This window comes from Trichosurus vulpecula, chromosome 8, assembly GCF_011100635.1.
Source record: "Trichosurus vulpecula isolate mTriVul1 chromosome 8, mTriVul1.pri, whole genome shotgun sequence".
NCBI lineage: Eukaryota > Metazoa > Chordata > Mammalia > Diprotodontia > Phalangeridae > Trichosurus > Trichosurus vulpecula.
The window spans coordinates 63242764-63259274 of NC_050580.1; the positions used below are offsets into that span (position 1 = coordinate 63242764).

The window sequence follows — 16511 nt, forward strand, 5'->3', positions numbered from 1 at the left end:
TGATGATGTCAAATCTCTGTAAGAGGGGAGAGGACAGCTTGAAGATTTTCTCTTCCTTTTCTGGTTGGAGCCAGAGACTCTTACAGCCGAAGCTGATCTGCCGGTAGCAGAGCTGACTGGAGGCTAGTGGGTAATCTTCTTACCATAGAGGGGAAGCATGTATACGATTTTGCCTTATACCATCTCGCTTCTCTGTGGCCTCCTGGTTACCCTTGTGAGGCGGACTTATGGGGCCTGGAAGCTTTTGATGAAAATATCAAAATGGGTACTCTGGTTTGTGGGCTTGTTACTGTGGAGTGTAAATGCATGTTTTAGTTCTCCTGCCTTCTGCCTGGAGAATTCCTTATATCCTGCATCTCTGGACCTTTTAGGCACTTATGAGATTCTCTTTGAAATCATAAATTCTGCCTTCCTAATATATTTGGTGACGAGGTCGATGGGATCGCTAGATATAAGATCTCTATTCAGAAGCAGAAGAACTTCAGAAGAAGAGATGAATATCCCACGGTGGGAGGATCCATTTTATTCCCCCTTAGCAAAGGAATTGGCTAAAAAACCCAGACCCTGTGAAAAGTGGGAACCAAGAGTACAGAGAGGAGATCCTAAGGCATCACTCTCTAGGCAAAGCTGGATAGTGTTATCAGCCTACCGGCTAGTATATGAAAGATTGAGATTAAGTGAAAGAGATGGCGGCACTCCTACCCCACAGCAAGAAGGGGAATCTCAGATAGCAGGAGAACAAATTGCTGCTCAAGAACCCACTGACTCAGATGAGAACTTTTCTATTAATGTGGCTAGGAGCAACAGGAGGTCAAATAAGCCAAGAGTGCATCCCAACTCAGCCCAGACCAAGCGTGACTGCCTGCTTTGTCCTTGCCATGGTGGCAGGGGAAGCGAGTGGGGGGAAAATGAGACAATGTTAGGGGCTGAGACAGAAAACGGTACTAGGGTTCAGGACATCCGTCGCACAGAGAATGGGAGATGGTTAAATACTCAGACAAGCGTTCGTCCCGTAGAGAGGAGGAGGACAGAAATGCGAGGTTGCAATTTAGTTACGAGGGAATTTCAGGAAGATTTCTCACCACAAGAGGTCACAGATATTTTGAGTAGATTCAGCCAAAGAGTAGGAGAACCATTAATATCTTGGATGGTAAGACTCAGTGATCAAGGGGCCGGTGGAATATTAGTAGATAAGAGGGACTGTATGAGATTCATAGGTATCAGCCATGATCCTCTAGTTCAGCAAGATTTTAGGGAACATCATCATCGAGGAGATGATGCTAGCAGGAGTACTCTGTTGGCATTAGCTGCTGCGGGATGCAATAAGAGATATACTAATGATTCTATGTGGCCCACTGAGCACAGACCCTGGTATTCACCTAAAGATTGTATCATGAGACTAAAGGAGGAGGTAATGAAGGCTGCTATTATGACAGGAACTGCAGACAAATATTACAATGATCCCATAGGAATCCCTCATAGGAATTTAATAATTAGGACAGCTCCCCCTGCTTATAAACAACTAATTTTGAATCTGTTACTTGGGGAAGTAGGGAGCCATCTGACAGAGGTGATAAATAAGATTTTACAGTTACATGACTTAGGAGACTGGGGAAAGGATAGATCTCCTCGAGACAGAAGGGTGAATAGCCAGCAAACTTGGCGCCAAAATGGAGTGACAAGAAAAGAAATGTTCACTGCTCTATTGAGAGCAGGGGTAGGCTTTGAAATAATAGATGGCATTCCAACCAATGAATTGTACAGGATGTACCGAGATAAAGGACTCAGTAACAGGAGAGATAGGGAAATAAGAACTGCCCCTGCAAATGCTATAGATGTTGAACCTTTATACCCAAGTGAATCACATGCTAGGGAATACTAGGAAACAGGCCAGGCCCCAGCCCAAATTAAGGAAATACGTAAGTTGGATTGCAGACCTCACATTAACTTGACCATATATTGGGAAAATGGGTCAAGTACAGTAACTAGGGCATTAATAGACACTGGGGCCGAGGCCACCCTTATCTATGGGAATCCAGACAAATTCAGCCATGGAACTCCTATTACCATCACAGGACTAGGAGGGACTGAAATATCAGCCAGACAAGTTAAATTGATGATGAAAATTGGACAGTTGCCCAAGAAAGAATATAGTGTGGTTATTGTGCCTATTCCTGAATACATCATTGGAATAGACATTTTGAAGGGTATGACCTTAAATTTACCTGAAGGGAAATACCAATTTGCTGTGAGGAAAATAAGAGTTAATGCAGTCTTAGTGGGGAAAATCAAGATGGATCCAATCACTTTGCCCGAACCTTCTGAAGTAATTACTTTGAGGCAATATCGTATGCCAGGTGGGCAAGATGAAATTGCCAACACTATAAGAGAATGTGTTGAGGCAGGAGTGTTAGTCCCTACAACTACTCAATGGAACAACCCTGTCTGGCCAGTCCAAAAGTCAGATGGGACATGGAGGATGACAGTAGATTATAGAGAGAATACAAAAACATGAAGGGACTTGGTATGCAGTTATTGATTTGGCCAATGCCTTCTTTACGATCCCAATAGACCCCAAGCAATGGAACCAGTTTGCTTTTACTTGGCAAGGCTGACAGTATACATTTACACGCCTGCCACAAGAATATATTCATAGCCCAACTATTTGCCACAGGATTGTAGCTGAGCATTTGGATGAATTAAAGCTAACTGGTGTACAGCTTACACATTACATAGATGACATCATGATACAGGGAAAGAATATAAAAGAAGTGGAGGAGAGTTTAGCATTGTTAATTGACCATATGAAAAGCAAAGGATGGGAAATCAACCCCGCAAAAGTTCAAGGGCCAGCTCAAACTGTAAAATTCTTGGGGATTCAGTGGAATAGAGGACTGCGAGAAATTCTCCCACAAGCTCGACAAAAAATTCAGGATTTTCCCACCCCTACTAATAAGAAAGAGGCCCAAAAGTTCATAGGGCTATTTGGTTATTGGAGACACCACATCCCACATTTGGGACAAATTTTAAAACCCTTGTATAAAGTCACCAGAAAGACATATGAATTCGATTGGGGCCTTGAACAAAGTAGAGCTTTTGAGGAAGCAAAGGCTGCTATACAATTAGCTCTGGACTTATGGCCTATGCAAAATGGGCCAGTGGAGTTACAAGTGACTGTACAAGATGACTATGCAAATTGGAGTCTGTGGCAAAAACAACAGAGCTGAAGTGTACCTTTAGGCTTTGGGTCACGGAACCTGCCCTCATCTGGAGTACAGTATACACCTTTTGAGAAGCAGCTGTTAGCTGCATATTGGGCTTTAGTAGAAACAGAGCAACTAACCCTGGGTCACGAAGTGATATTAAGGCCTGGAATTCCAATTATGACTTGGGTAATGAGTACCCCAGCTTGTCACAGAATTGGACATGCACAAGAGGCAAGCATAATCAAACGGAAGTCGTATATTGAGAATAGGTCCAGAGCAGGCAAAAGTGGAGTTTCTGCTTTACATGAATCGGTGGCGAACATTGGCACTGAGAGAAATGAAAAACCCCTTGAATCTTTTTTTTTTCGAAATTTCCACTTTTATTTATTTTTTATATTTAAATTTATTTATTTAACATATTTAGTTTTCAGCATTGATTTTCACAACAGTTTGAATCACAAATTTTCTCCCCATTTCTACCCTCCCCCCCACTCCAGGATGGCATATATTCTGGTTGCCCTGTTCCCCAGTCAGCCCTCCCCTCTATCACCCCCCTCCCCTCTCATTCCCTTTTCCCTTCCTTTCTTGTAGGGCAAGATACATTTCTATGTCCCATTGCCTGTGTATCTTATTTTTTAATTGCATGCAAAAACTTTTTTTTCTTTTGAACATCTGTTTTTAAAACCTTGAGTTCCAAATTCTCTCCCCTCTTCCCTTCCCACCCACCCTCCCTAAGAAGTCGAGCAATTCAACCTAGGCCACATGTGTATCATTTTGTATAACCCTTCCACAATACTCATGTTGTGAAAGACTAACTACATTTTGCTCCTTCCCAACCCATCCCGCTTTATTGAATTTTCTCCCTTGACCCTGTCCCCTTTCCAAAGTGTTTGTTTTGATTACCTCCACCCCCATCTGCCCTCCCCTCCATCATCCCCCACCTTTTATTTTTTTTATCTTCCTCCCTCTTCTTTCCTGTGGGGTAAGATATCCAACTGAGTATGTATGATATTCCCTCCTCAGGCCAAATCTGATGAGAGCAAGGTTCACTCATTCCCCCCTCACCTGCCCTCTCCCCTCCTCCCACAGAACTGCTTCCTCTTGCTACCTTTATGTGAGATAATCCACCCCATTCTATCTCTCCCTGTCTCCCTCTCTCAGTATGTTGCTCTCTCATCCCTTAATTTCATTTATTTCTTTTAGATATCTTCCCTTCAGCTTCAACTCACCCTGTGTCTGCTCTCTCTCTTTACATATCTATCTATATATATATACACACATGCATATATATACATACATACACATACATACATATACACATAGATATATACATACATACACTTTCACTTATGTATATATATATATATATACATAAACATATATATATATATGCACATTCCCTTCAGCTACCCTAATACTGAGGTCTCATGAATCATACATGTCATCTTTCCATGTAGGAATGTAAACAAAACAGTTCAACTTTAGTAAGTCCCTTACAATTTCTGTTTCTTGATTACCTTTTCATGCTTCTCTTGATTCTTGTGTTTGAAAGTCAAATTTTCTATTCAGTTCTGGTCTTTTCACTGAGAAAACTTGAAAGTCCTCTATTTTATTGAAGGTTCATATTTTGCCTTGGAGCATGATACTCAGTTTTGCTGGGTAGGTGATTCTAGGTTTTAATCCTAGCTCCATTGACCTCTGGAATATTGCATTCCAAGCCCTTTGATCTCTTAATGTAGAAGGTGCCAGATCTTGGGTTATTCTGATTGGGTTTCCACAATACTCAAATTGTTACTTTCTGGCTGCTTGCAGTATTTTCTCCTTGATCTGGGAGCTCTGGAATTTGGCAACAATATTCCTGGGAGATTTCTTTTTGGGATCTATTTGAGGAGGCAATCAATGGATTCTTTCAATTTCTATTTTGCCCTGTGGCTCTAGAATATCAGATAATTTCTTGAAAGATGATATCTAGGCTCTTTTTTTGATTATGGCTTTCAGGTAGTCCAATAATTTTTAAATTATCTCTCCTGGATCTATTTTCCAGGTCAGTGGTTTTTCCAAGGAGATATTTCACATTGTCTTCCATTTTTTCATTCCTTTGGTTCTGTTTTATAATATCCTGATTTCTCATAAAGTCACTAGCTTCCACGTGCTCCAATCTAATTTTTAAAGTAGTATTTTCTTGAGTGGTCTTTTGGACCTCCTTTTCCATTTGGCTAATTCTGCCTTTCAAGGCATTCTTCTCCTCATTGGCTTTTTGGAGCTCTTTTGCCATTTGAGTTAATCCATTTTTTAAGGTGTTGTTTTCTTCAGTGTATTTTTCAGTATTTTTTTGGGTCTCCTTTAGCAAGTCATTGACTTGTTTTTCATGGTTTTCTTGCATCCTTCTCATTTCTCTTCCCAATTTTTCCTCTACTTCTCTAACTTGCTTTTCCAAATCCTTTTTGAGCTCTTCCATGGCCTGGGGCCAGTTCATGTTTTTCTTGGAGGCTTTTGTTGTAGGCTCTATGACTTTGTTGTCTTCTTTAGGCTGTATGTTTTGGTCTTCTTTGTCACCAAAGAAAGAATTCAAAGTCTGAGACTGAATCTGGGTGTGCTTTCGCTGCCTGGCCATATTCCCAACCAACTAACTTGACCCTTGAGTTTTTCAGTGGGGTACGACTGCTTGTAGACTAACGAGTTCTATGTTCCACGTTTGGGGGGGAGGTGCCAGCTCTGTCACACCAGCACTCCTCCTTCCCCAAGAACCCCCAGCCCGGGCTGGTCTTAGCTCTGTCACACCAGCACTCCTCCTTCCCCAAGAACCCCCAGCCCGGGCTGGTCTTAGATCTTCAGCAGGCTGTGCACTCCTGCTCTGATCCTCCTCTTAATTCCTCCCATCAGGTGGGCCTGGGGCCAGAAGCAGCAGCAACTCTAGCTGCCCCACCTCCGCTGCCCCCGGGGCTGGAAGCCAAACCTCGAACTCCTTCCACTCCTGCAGCTTTTCCCACTAACCTTCTCCGCAGTCTTTGGTGTTTGTGGGTTGAGGAGTCTGGTAACTGCCGAAGCTCACATATTCAGGGTTGCTAGGGGCCCCATACTCCCGACTTCAAGTTTGATTGTTCCACGCCACTCAGGCTGGGCTCTGCTCCACTCCGTTCCCAGCGCCCAGCTCCCAGCTCCGTGTGGGATAGACCTCACCCAGAGACCATCAAAGCTGTCCTGGGCTGGAGCCCTGCTTCCCTCTGCTGTTCTGTGGGTTCTGCCATTCTAGAATTGGTTCAGAGCCATTTTTTTATAGGTTTTTGGAGGGACTCGGTATGGAGCTCACCCTATTCCCTGCTTACCAGCTGCCTTCTTGGCTCCGCCCCCCACACCCCTTGAATCTAAGCAACAGATGGTGCCATCCTTAGTGAAGTGGAATAATGGGTATGATGGACTAAATGTAGAACAGAAGAAACATGCTTGGTTTACTAACGGAAGAGCAAAATATTTAGGACACAAGAGACATTGGAAAGCAGTAGCCTATAACCCCTGTACTAGGCGAACTCTGGAAAGTTCTGGGATAAGGGGAAGTAGCCAATATGCTGAACTGATGGCAGTACATCAGGCCATCAGAATGGAGAAGGGAGGACAGTGTCATACTGATTCATGGGCAGTAGCTAATGGATTAGCTACTTGGATGCCTATATGGAGGAATCAGAATTGGGAGATTCATGGCAAACAAGTTTGGGGTAAAGAGTTATGGGGAAATATATGGGACATGTCTTTGGTTACGGATTTGTCAGTTTTTCATGTTGATGCTCACGCAACCCTGACCACACCAGAGCATGAGTACAATGCACACTCGGATCGACTAGCAAAGATTACCACTGAATGTATTGTCCCTCCTCCAACTCCAACTGATGACTCAGCCTTAGAAAGATGGGTCCACCAGACCTCCGGCCATTTAGGGGTCCATGCCACCCACCGATGGGCACAGGATCGAGGTATCAGTATCTCTCATGCGTTGTTAAAATAAATAACAGAGGGGTGTTGTGTATGTCAATTAGAAAAAGAACGAACTCTTCCTAGGATAGTAACTGGAGAAATAGCGAGGGGAAAAGTTCCAGCCCAAATTTGGCAGATAGATTATATTGGCCCACTACCCCAGGATAAAGGATGTAAATATGTATGTAAGTGTGTTGACACCTATTCAGGTGTACTAGTGGCTTGTCCTTATAAGGACGCAACTCAAAACACCTGTAAAACCCTAGATATTGTAAGTTTATACTATGGAACCCCAATGCAGATTCGAAGTGACAATGGGTCACATTTCAAGGGCAAAGAAGTGAAAAGATATTGTGTGTTGAATAATATAGAATGCATATATCATGTTCCACATTACCCACAAGCATCTGGGATGATTGAAAGAATGAATGGATTGTTGAAAGAACAGCTGAGAAAATTAAGCTCTAATAATTCATATCGACATTGGAAGGATAATTTGTCTAATGCCTTACGTAATTTGAATAATAGGCCCTTAGGGGGGAGTACACCTCTAGCCAGAATGATGACCCCAGATTTGCAGATTAGAGAACAGCAAACACGTGAGATCCAAAATATTGAATTTTGGACTGTGAGGGAAGATGTCCCCCTACCATGTCCAGGAACACCTGGTTTGGCAGGATATGATTTACATTGTATAGAGAATTTTAGGTTGAATAGGAAAGAGATAAGAAAAACCCCTACTGGAGTATGTATGAAAATCCCCAAGAATCATTTTGGACGGATATTAGCTAAACCAGGATTAGCAGCTCAAGGAGTACATGTATTGGCTGGAGTGATAGATTCGAATTATCAAAAAGAAATTGTTGTGACACTCCAGAATTTGGGTGAAAAACCTGTACAATTTGGGAGGAATGATAGGATAGTTCAAGTGTTTATTATCCCCTATGAATAAATACCCTTTGTGAAAACTGACCCTCCTCCCAAAATAACTACTAGAGGGGCAAAAGGGGCTTGCTCCATTGATAGAATAAAGTTGGGAGCTAAGGTATGGGTAAACGGAAGCCAATGTCAGGAGAGGGCTTCTTTTCCAAAAAGTTGATAAGAACAGGAAGCTCTTCTAGAGCTGCAGCGATTCCATCATCATCACTTTCTGCCTGAAAATCCTCATCTTCACCCTCTTCACCTCTTCAAATGAGTTCAGATGGAACTGTCCTTTAATCATATCCACAGGCCTTTGCACGTTTTCTCGCTGTTACAGACAAGGACTTTCTCTTCTACTGAAGAGTTAGTTTATAAACAGGACCAAAAATGATTCTGCCCTTTTTAAAGGGGTGGCTGTTTGGTAAGCAATATCCCATTTGCTCCTAACAAAAATCAACAAAAACAGGTGTAATCTTCGGATAGATTAAGAAGTCCCCAGGAGTCTCCACCCAAAACACCTGGATTCGGTCCATTTTACATAAGGAATGCTTTGTATAGGAGTGGTGAATGCTTGGTCTCTCGCTCATTTTCTAAACAAAATACGAGGTTCCCGAGGCTGACCTGCCTTATTCTTTATGCCCTCAACTGTCTAGAGGTTCCATCTCCAGAATTGCCCAGGACTGCTGCCCTTGTTCTAGAAGCCTCTGTCTCTGGTCTCGGTTCTGGAGAATCCACTTTCCTTTTCTTCCTAGGACCGACTGCTTCTAAACCAGTGAAGTCGGCTTCCCTCTGCCTCTTCGGAGCTGGCTTTTGTTGCTGGGGCTCCTCTGCCTCCTGTTTCCAGCTCAGTTCTTCTGGGTCTTCTTGCCTGGATCCAGTCTTTGCCCATCATCGCATGAACATTTCTCTCTCTTCTTCACCTTTCCTCCGTTTTCCAGCCAAGCGGTTCACAGAATTCGAGCTGTGCGCGGACAGCACCACTCACCTGCCGGTATCTTTCGCAATCCTTATAAGAAAGATTCTTTCTTTGAGCACTTTCGGACACGTACCTTACTGCATCGTGATGCAGTTCGGTTATTCCACACTTTTTGCATATTTCTAGTATCCTTCTTTGTAAAAGTGCTGAAAGGAGGAAGTTTTCGTCCCGACAAGATCTGGTTGGGGTGCCCACGATTTTAGAATTTGTTGCCGATATCCTTGCACTCTCCTCGAATAAGTTAACTGTAGCCAGTGAGGTAAGGTCGGTAAAGTCTTCGTCGTCCGCGAAGGAGCCAGCTCCAGGTTCTTTAGGCTGATTCTGTGGTGGTTTGATCACGGGAACGCATTGAACCTGATGGAGTTGAATTTGCCGAGGAGTAGTGGGCAGGTTACGATTGTGTGGCTGTGGCAATAGGTCTGGGTGTCCTGGTGGCCTGGGGAAGTCTCCAAGACGCCCCCGTTTTCTGTCGTGGTTGGATGCCCAAAGGTGTAGGTTGTCCTCGCGTGCTAAGGCTGACTGGTGCGGGCTGTGTCAGACTGATACCTGGAGGCTGCAGAGTGCTTGTGCCGGTCGCAGCAGGCTTCCCGGCTGTGCTCTGAATAGAGCTGCTGGGCACCACGGCTCTCAGGGCAGTTGTTACCCGTTTCGAGGGCTGTCGTTACTGACTTTGCTGCATCAAGGCTGCCGAGTCAGCTGTTAGCTGTCTCAAGGCAGGTAAAGTGCTCTTCAGGAAAGGCGCGAGGTAAGGTCGAGGTGAAGTATTCAGTTCTCGGTATAAGCTGCTGCTGAACTCTTCCGCTTGCATTTTCCCATCCAGCAAGTTCTGGACTAACTCTTTGTTCTTTGCTGCTGTCTCTGTAGAGCGTTTTCCAAATGAGGCCAGCTGGATTAAGTAGAGAGATAATGTTGACATTTCTGTATATTTTCAATCGCTGCTGCGACGACAGCAGAGGCTATTGTGGCACCTTGGACAGCCCTCTGAGAAATTCCAGGCAGCAGGGTGGAGGCTGTTCCCAATGAACGATCTGAGGCTCGGTAATGTTGTAGTTGGCTGTAGCGTTGGGGGTGGCACCTTGCCTAGTTTGCCCAATGATCGAGTTACCCCCGGTGCTGGACTGGCCACTGGTTGTCAGTGTTTGCTGCTGAGGCACTGCTTTTATTGAACTTTTAGGGGCCTCCGAATTGAATTGACCTGGGTGTTGGCTGTGGCAGGCAGGCAGGAGCCATGTTGGCTGTTCACAAGGGACGGCTAAAGGGAAACTCCAGCACCCACAGTAGCTCTAGAAGCAGCAACAATTATGGGCAAACACAGCACACGGATAGTTGAATCGATCCCAGTATTGCTCCCCTTCTGGGTATCTGCAGCAACAGAAGCTGCAGCAACAGAAGCTGCAGCAGGTCCTGCACTTGCTGGCCTCACTAGTGCCATGGTAGTGCCGTCTAATGATGGAGGAGGAGATGGGTGAGGAAGAAGAGAACACAGCAGTGCTAGGGAAAGAAGTCTGGAGGACAGTGTTAGAAGAAGCCAAAGGCAACACCCCACTGGCAGCCTTTCCCTTCCCTAGTGGCAACAATGCAGAACCAGTTCTCTGGTTGACTGCTGTTAGGTGCAGCAGCAGCAGCAGCAGCATCTGGCAGTGGAGTCCCAGCAAAAGAAACAGCACTTCCTGAATGGGAACAGTTCATCAGCACATTACTCCCATTCAAAGTTTGCACCATTGTCCTGGTACCCTTTTTGCTGGTTTTGAAGACCAGGCTGTTGCCATGGAACTGCTGATGATCACAGACCTGCCTTGACCCATGGCAGCAGCCCCTGGCTTCATCCTCTCCACCTGTGAGGGGATCATTGGCAACAATGTTGGCTGTAGGAATATGATCTGAGACACAGAAAATGAGGTTGTGTGCTCTGTAGTAAGAGAGACGATCTCTGTTTTCTTCTCTTGCAGCCACTCTCTATCTCTTTCTGTCTCTCTGCTTCTATCTTCTCTCCCTGTCTATCTTCTCTCCCTGTCTTCCCATCTTTTGTCTCTGTCTTTGTCTTCTTGCTTTGTCTTCTCGCTGTCTCTCTTCTAGTTTTCTCCTGAAATCACTCTTTTGATCCTCTTCAAGATCTTCCTGGGTAGTTGGTCAATATTTAATCTTTGTGTGTGAAGGCTAAAAGCAAAGTCCATCCGTTTCTTCTCCTACATTTTGACACAGTCAACTGAACTTTAACCTTATGCCCTACCCGGGCCAATATAGCAGGGAAACTCCAGCCAATGGGCATCTTCCTGGGTGCTGCAGGAACACAAGGCCAGAGAAAACACACACACACACACATACACACACACACACACACACACACATACACCCCTCCTTTTATGGAGGAGTGAAGCCACCACTACATATTCAGGAGCAAGGCTGGACAGTGGAACAGTTATAATCAAATGATCATCCACTGCCTTTTAGGTGTGCACAATAGCCCCCACAGCAGTAGCAGCAGCCACACCTCCAACAGAACTGCTGCCAGCAACTATGCCCCCAGCAGGGCTACCCCCAGCAGGCTTACCCCAACTAGTCATCAGCCCTGCAGCTCTTGGTGCCCCAGGCCCCCACCTTTCAGGGACATCTCAACATCAGTCACAGGAGCTTTGATACCAGACACTGCTACCCCCACTGGTGAGGGGGGGGAAGAACAGTCATGTGAATTGTTCTCTGCTTTTAACTAAGAAGAATTTCATTGCATGGATGTATCCAAGAGAACTGTTGGGTTTGGATCCACATTGCTCTTTCAGGATGGACATCTGCCCACCCCACCCCCCTGCCCAGGCACCTTATGCCCTCCAGGGACATCTTCCTGCTCAACTGGGGAGAAATGCAAAGATAACAAAAGAGGAATTTCAAGAGGAAGAGGGCCTTGCCAACTGGGGGCCATCATCTTAGGGTCTGGTGGCATTGAAGCTGAAGGAAGCCTTGTCTTTCCCCCCCACACCCGCCCTTTTCCTTCATCTGCCAGTCCTGTAAATGAGGCTTCAGAATCGTAGGGATTGGGCTGGAGTTGAATTCACTGATCCACGGAAGTCCCAGATGAAGAAATTCCTTCTAATTAATAAGGGAAGTTAACACCTCTTCTGCACTTTATAGTTTTCTCCTCTTATAGCATCCTGTTAGCAGGCTTATTTAGGTTGTTTTGGCTAATGTCAATTTTCCATCTAGCAAATGGTTTCAATTGCTGGGTAAGTAGGGGCATATAGTTGAAGTCTGAGTTCGTACCTACTTTTCCTGAGTACTTAGATAAGAGGCTCCACCGTTTCAGGACTAGTCCTCTATGGGAGATACTCGTCCCTATATAAATGGAGAGAATGCAAACTTGGCTTCCTTGTGCTGGCCAGGCACTCTGACAAAGGAGAGATCATTTGAATAAGGATTATGAAGAAACAGAGGTTGATCAGCACCACTGTTAACTACAGGGCTGTGGGGACCTACTGGTGAGGCTGACAAATCCACTGCAGAGAATGGGGCACATTTGATCCAAGGGTATTGGTTCTTGGGTGCTGACAAGGAACACACTCATTTGGCAAAAGGCTTGGATTTTACCCTTCTCCAGAAGGTTCAAGCTGAGATTGCCAGCAAAGAGAAAGAAGAAAAGATGATGAAGAACCCACAGAAGGAGACAAAGAAAGGCCCCTCAGCCCTGATCACCCTTTCTAGCTTTTCATCCATAAAACCAGAACCTTACACATCCCCCATCAGGGGTCCATGGCCAGCAGTAGAACAGTAGGAAAGATGCCAGGCACCCCCCAGGACATGGGGGCTTCTTAGGCCACAAAGCAATCAGGTTTTGACCCAGAAGAAATTACAGGACCTGGTTAGAGAAGTAGATCCCAGTGAACAGATAGATGAAGATGTGGAAGAGATGCTGTTACAGATTACTGATGACTTCACTGAGAGTGTAGTGACGGCAGGGTGCCAACTGGCCCAGAATCGAAAATCTAACTCTTTAGAGGTCAAAGATATCCAGTTGCATTTAGAGCACCAATGGAACATGTACATCCCAGGTTTTGGTTCAGAAGAAATACGACCCTACAAAAAGGCCTGCACCACAGAGGCTCACAAACAGAGAATGGCCTTGATCCGAAAAACGACCAAGAAATAACATACAGGAGGGGCAGGGAGAAGATGGCACTGCATTTGGAGACACCAGAGAAGCCTCTGCAATATCACCTATGGAATTCTTTTTATGCTTTAAGAGAAGCATATATACTTTTATTAACAGTACAGCAATATCTATACTGATTGAGGAGACTTGCCAAAAAACCTAGGCATTATATGGTCCCAGATACTCTGCCTTTTCCTTGCCCTCTCAAAAGGGAGCAATGTATCTCAACCCAAAGGAGATTTTGTTTGTGGTTTATCCTAAGTGGTTGTCCAAGGGACAGAGCATCCTGGTCTTCTTTGGTGTGACAGTAGAGGCTTCTGTTTCCTTTTTCTCCTTGTACTTAGTAATATCAGTGTTTGTATGAATATAACTGATTTGTTTTTCAAAAATAAAGATGTTATTAATCTAAAAAAAAGAACAAAGCTTATGAAAGAAATGAGTTGTTTCTACCAGGCCTCATGTCCTACGTAGTAGATCTGGATGATGAGTATGTAGACACAGATATACCCCACTATACTTAACTGGAGCAAAGCTAATTGTCTTACCATGAAGGCCCAGACCACACTGACTATAAATGATAAGATGGATGTGCCTGGAAGATGTCTCTCTAGCTCCAATTCTGGAAGAGGGCTTTCATGAGCAAGAAATTGCAACACCCAATGCATCCAGGTGCCCTTACTGGGCAGGTGAGCCAAGGAAGTCAGGCCCAAGGAAGCTGGCCCAAGGGGTGGATGCTCCTTTGAGAGGAAGAATGCAACTCTAACCACTGGGATGCTAGTTTATATGGAGGAGGCATTTCCCACAGCCATCCTTTTGTCTTCTCCCAAACTATGAGAACATCAACTGAACTCCACCTTTATTTCCTCCCTTCCTGGCCATTGCCCTAGGGAAGCTCCAGCCAGTGGGCATCTTCCCATCCCTCCAGGGAATCCCAGGGCCAGAAAAGTATGACACAGGCACACTTGAGTGCCCCTACACACACACACACACACACACACACACACACACACACACACATCCACACACACACCTCCTTTTATGGAGGAGTGAAGCCACCTCAGGAGCAAGGCTGGACAGTGGAACAGCTATACACAAATGATCACTCACTGCCCTTTTGGGGTACAGAGGAGCCCCCACATCAATTGCACCAGCCACACCCCAACAGAACTACTCCCAGCAGCCTTACCCCCACCTGCCATCAGCCCTGCAGCTCTTGGTACCCCAGGTACCCACCTTTTAAGTACAAGACCTGACCTCATCTCAACATCATTCACCACAGCTTCAACACTAGACACTGCGACCACCATTGGTGAGGGGGAGAAAAGGAGTCATATGAATTGTTTTGTTCTTTCAACCTACAAGAACTGCATTGCATGCATGTATGCAAGGGAACTGTTGGGCTTGGATCTATATTGCTTCTTCCTAATGGACACCCAACTGCCTTCCCCCAGGTACCTTATGTACTTAAGGGACATCTGGCTGACCCCCGGGAAATCAGTCTGACACTTTGAGAGATAGGTCTGCTGTGTACATGGCATTATTTTTTTCTCATTTTGTATTTAAGTTCAAAAAAGTTACCAAAAACTTACCCAAGAAACCCCATGTGTTGACTTGGGAACAAAACAAAGGTTGCTCATATTCTGTTGGGGGTCAGTTTGGGGTAAATGCGAAGATAAGGAAAGAGGTATTTCAAGAGGGAAAGTGCCTTGCCATCTTAGGGCCATCAGGTTAGGGTCTGGTGGCATTGAAGCTGAAAGAAATCTGGTCTCTTTCCCAACACTAACCCTATTTATTGAGTTGCCAGCCTGGTAAAACAAGGCCTCAGAATTCTAGAGATGGGAATGGACTTGTGAATTCACTGATCTAGGGAATCCCAGATGAAGAAGTTCCTTCTAACGTATAAGATGAGTTATCACCTTCTTTGCACTTTATAGTTTTAGCCTCTTATAACCTTCCTGTTAGCAGGCTTCTTTAGGTTCTTTTGGCCAAGGTCAACTTTCCTTCTAGTGAATTGTTGTTTAGTTGCTCAGGAGGGAGGGATTCCAATTGAAGTCACACCTACTTTTCCAGAGTATTTAGATAAAAAGGCCCACCAGTCCAGGATAGACCCCTTTTAGGAGGTACTTTTTCAAACACAAACCAAGGGAGTGCAAAGTTGGCTTCCTTGTCCTGCTGAAGATGACACAGCAGCAAGGCCTACATTTGAACCTGCAAGAGATGGAAGAGGAAAGAGGGAAGGTGATTTGAGTCAGCTTTCCAAACAATATTCAAGCAGAGATCTACCTTCTCACACTAAGATTAAATACAGACAGTCTGTTCAGGATGCTCCTCAGAGGTTCACAACCATGATTTCAGGTGAGAACTAGAAGAGAGAGAGAGAAAGATGGTGAAAGAGAAAAGCACAGAGCTCATCCACCTAGAATGCACACAACTGCCTCTTGTGTGTGTCTAAGAAACAGATTCTTGCAGCCAACCTTGATGCAGATGATCCCCTCACAATTGGAGAGGCTGAAGAGAAGGATTTTGAGGAAGAAATCGATGACGGGGACACTGCAGCTCTACTGGCAGAAGTAGAAAAAATAAAAAGAGAAAGAGCTACAGAGCAAGCTAGGAAGGAACAAGAACAAAAGACTGAAGAAGAGAGAAGTAGGAAGGAAAATTTCCTCAGGGGAAACTTTCTCCTTAATCTCACTAGTCCCTCTCAGCCTGGGGCCAACTTCCAAGTCAAGAGAAGGTGGGATGATGATGTAGTCTTTAAGAAGTGTGCCAAAGGAGTCAATGAGCTGAAAAATTACACACCATTTATAAATGACATCCTTCAATCAGAATTTCAAAAAAAACTTTATGGAGAAATATATCAAGTAGTACAGTTTTATATGCTTAATTATTTGAAAGGATCTCATTCAAACTTTAAAGGACTTTCCAGGTTTTTTCAGTCAGGATTTTCTTGCCTTGCTCTTCATGGCTTATAGATTTCCTGCATTTAGTATTTTAAAATGTCCTCTTTTTGGATCAATAATACTTCATTTGATAATGGCATCCTAGATCTAGGAATTGGTTGAACCCCTCTTCCACATTCTTGATGGTTCATTTAATAAACTAGTGTGAGATCTGTAAAACTGTTCAGTTGTTCTATTTTTCTTTGTAACTCTGTTTGATGGGAAAATCTTGTTTTGAATAAGCATTTTAATAGCCCCGAAAAAAATCCTTGCCCTAATTAGGAGAAGAAATGCTCCTGTCACTCTCCAAAACTTCTCTTCCCTTTTCTCCTAGAAGAAGTTCCTGCCTCAGGGAGAAG

General features: G+C 44.5%; 3 pseudogenes; 2 read left to right on the plus strand and 1 right to left on the minus strand.

Annotated features, from left to right (window-relative positions):
- Positions 1 to 8405: 8405 nt before the first annotated feature.
- On the minus strand, positions 8406 to 10922 carry LOC118829527 (annotated as a pseudogene).
- A 579-nt stretch (positions 10923 to 11501) lies between these two features.
- LOC118829528 lies at positions 11502 to 13210 on the plus strand (annotated as a pseudogene).
- A 662-nt stretch (positions 13211 to 13872) lies between these two features.
- On the plus strand, positions 13873 to 16078 carry LOC118829530 (annotated as a pseudogene).
- The last annotated feature ends 433 nt before the right edge of the window (positions 16079 to 16511 follow it).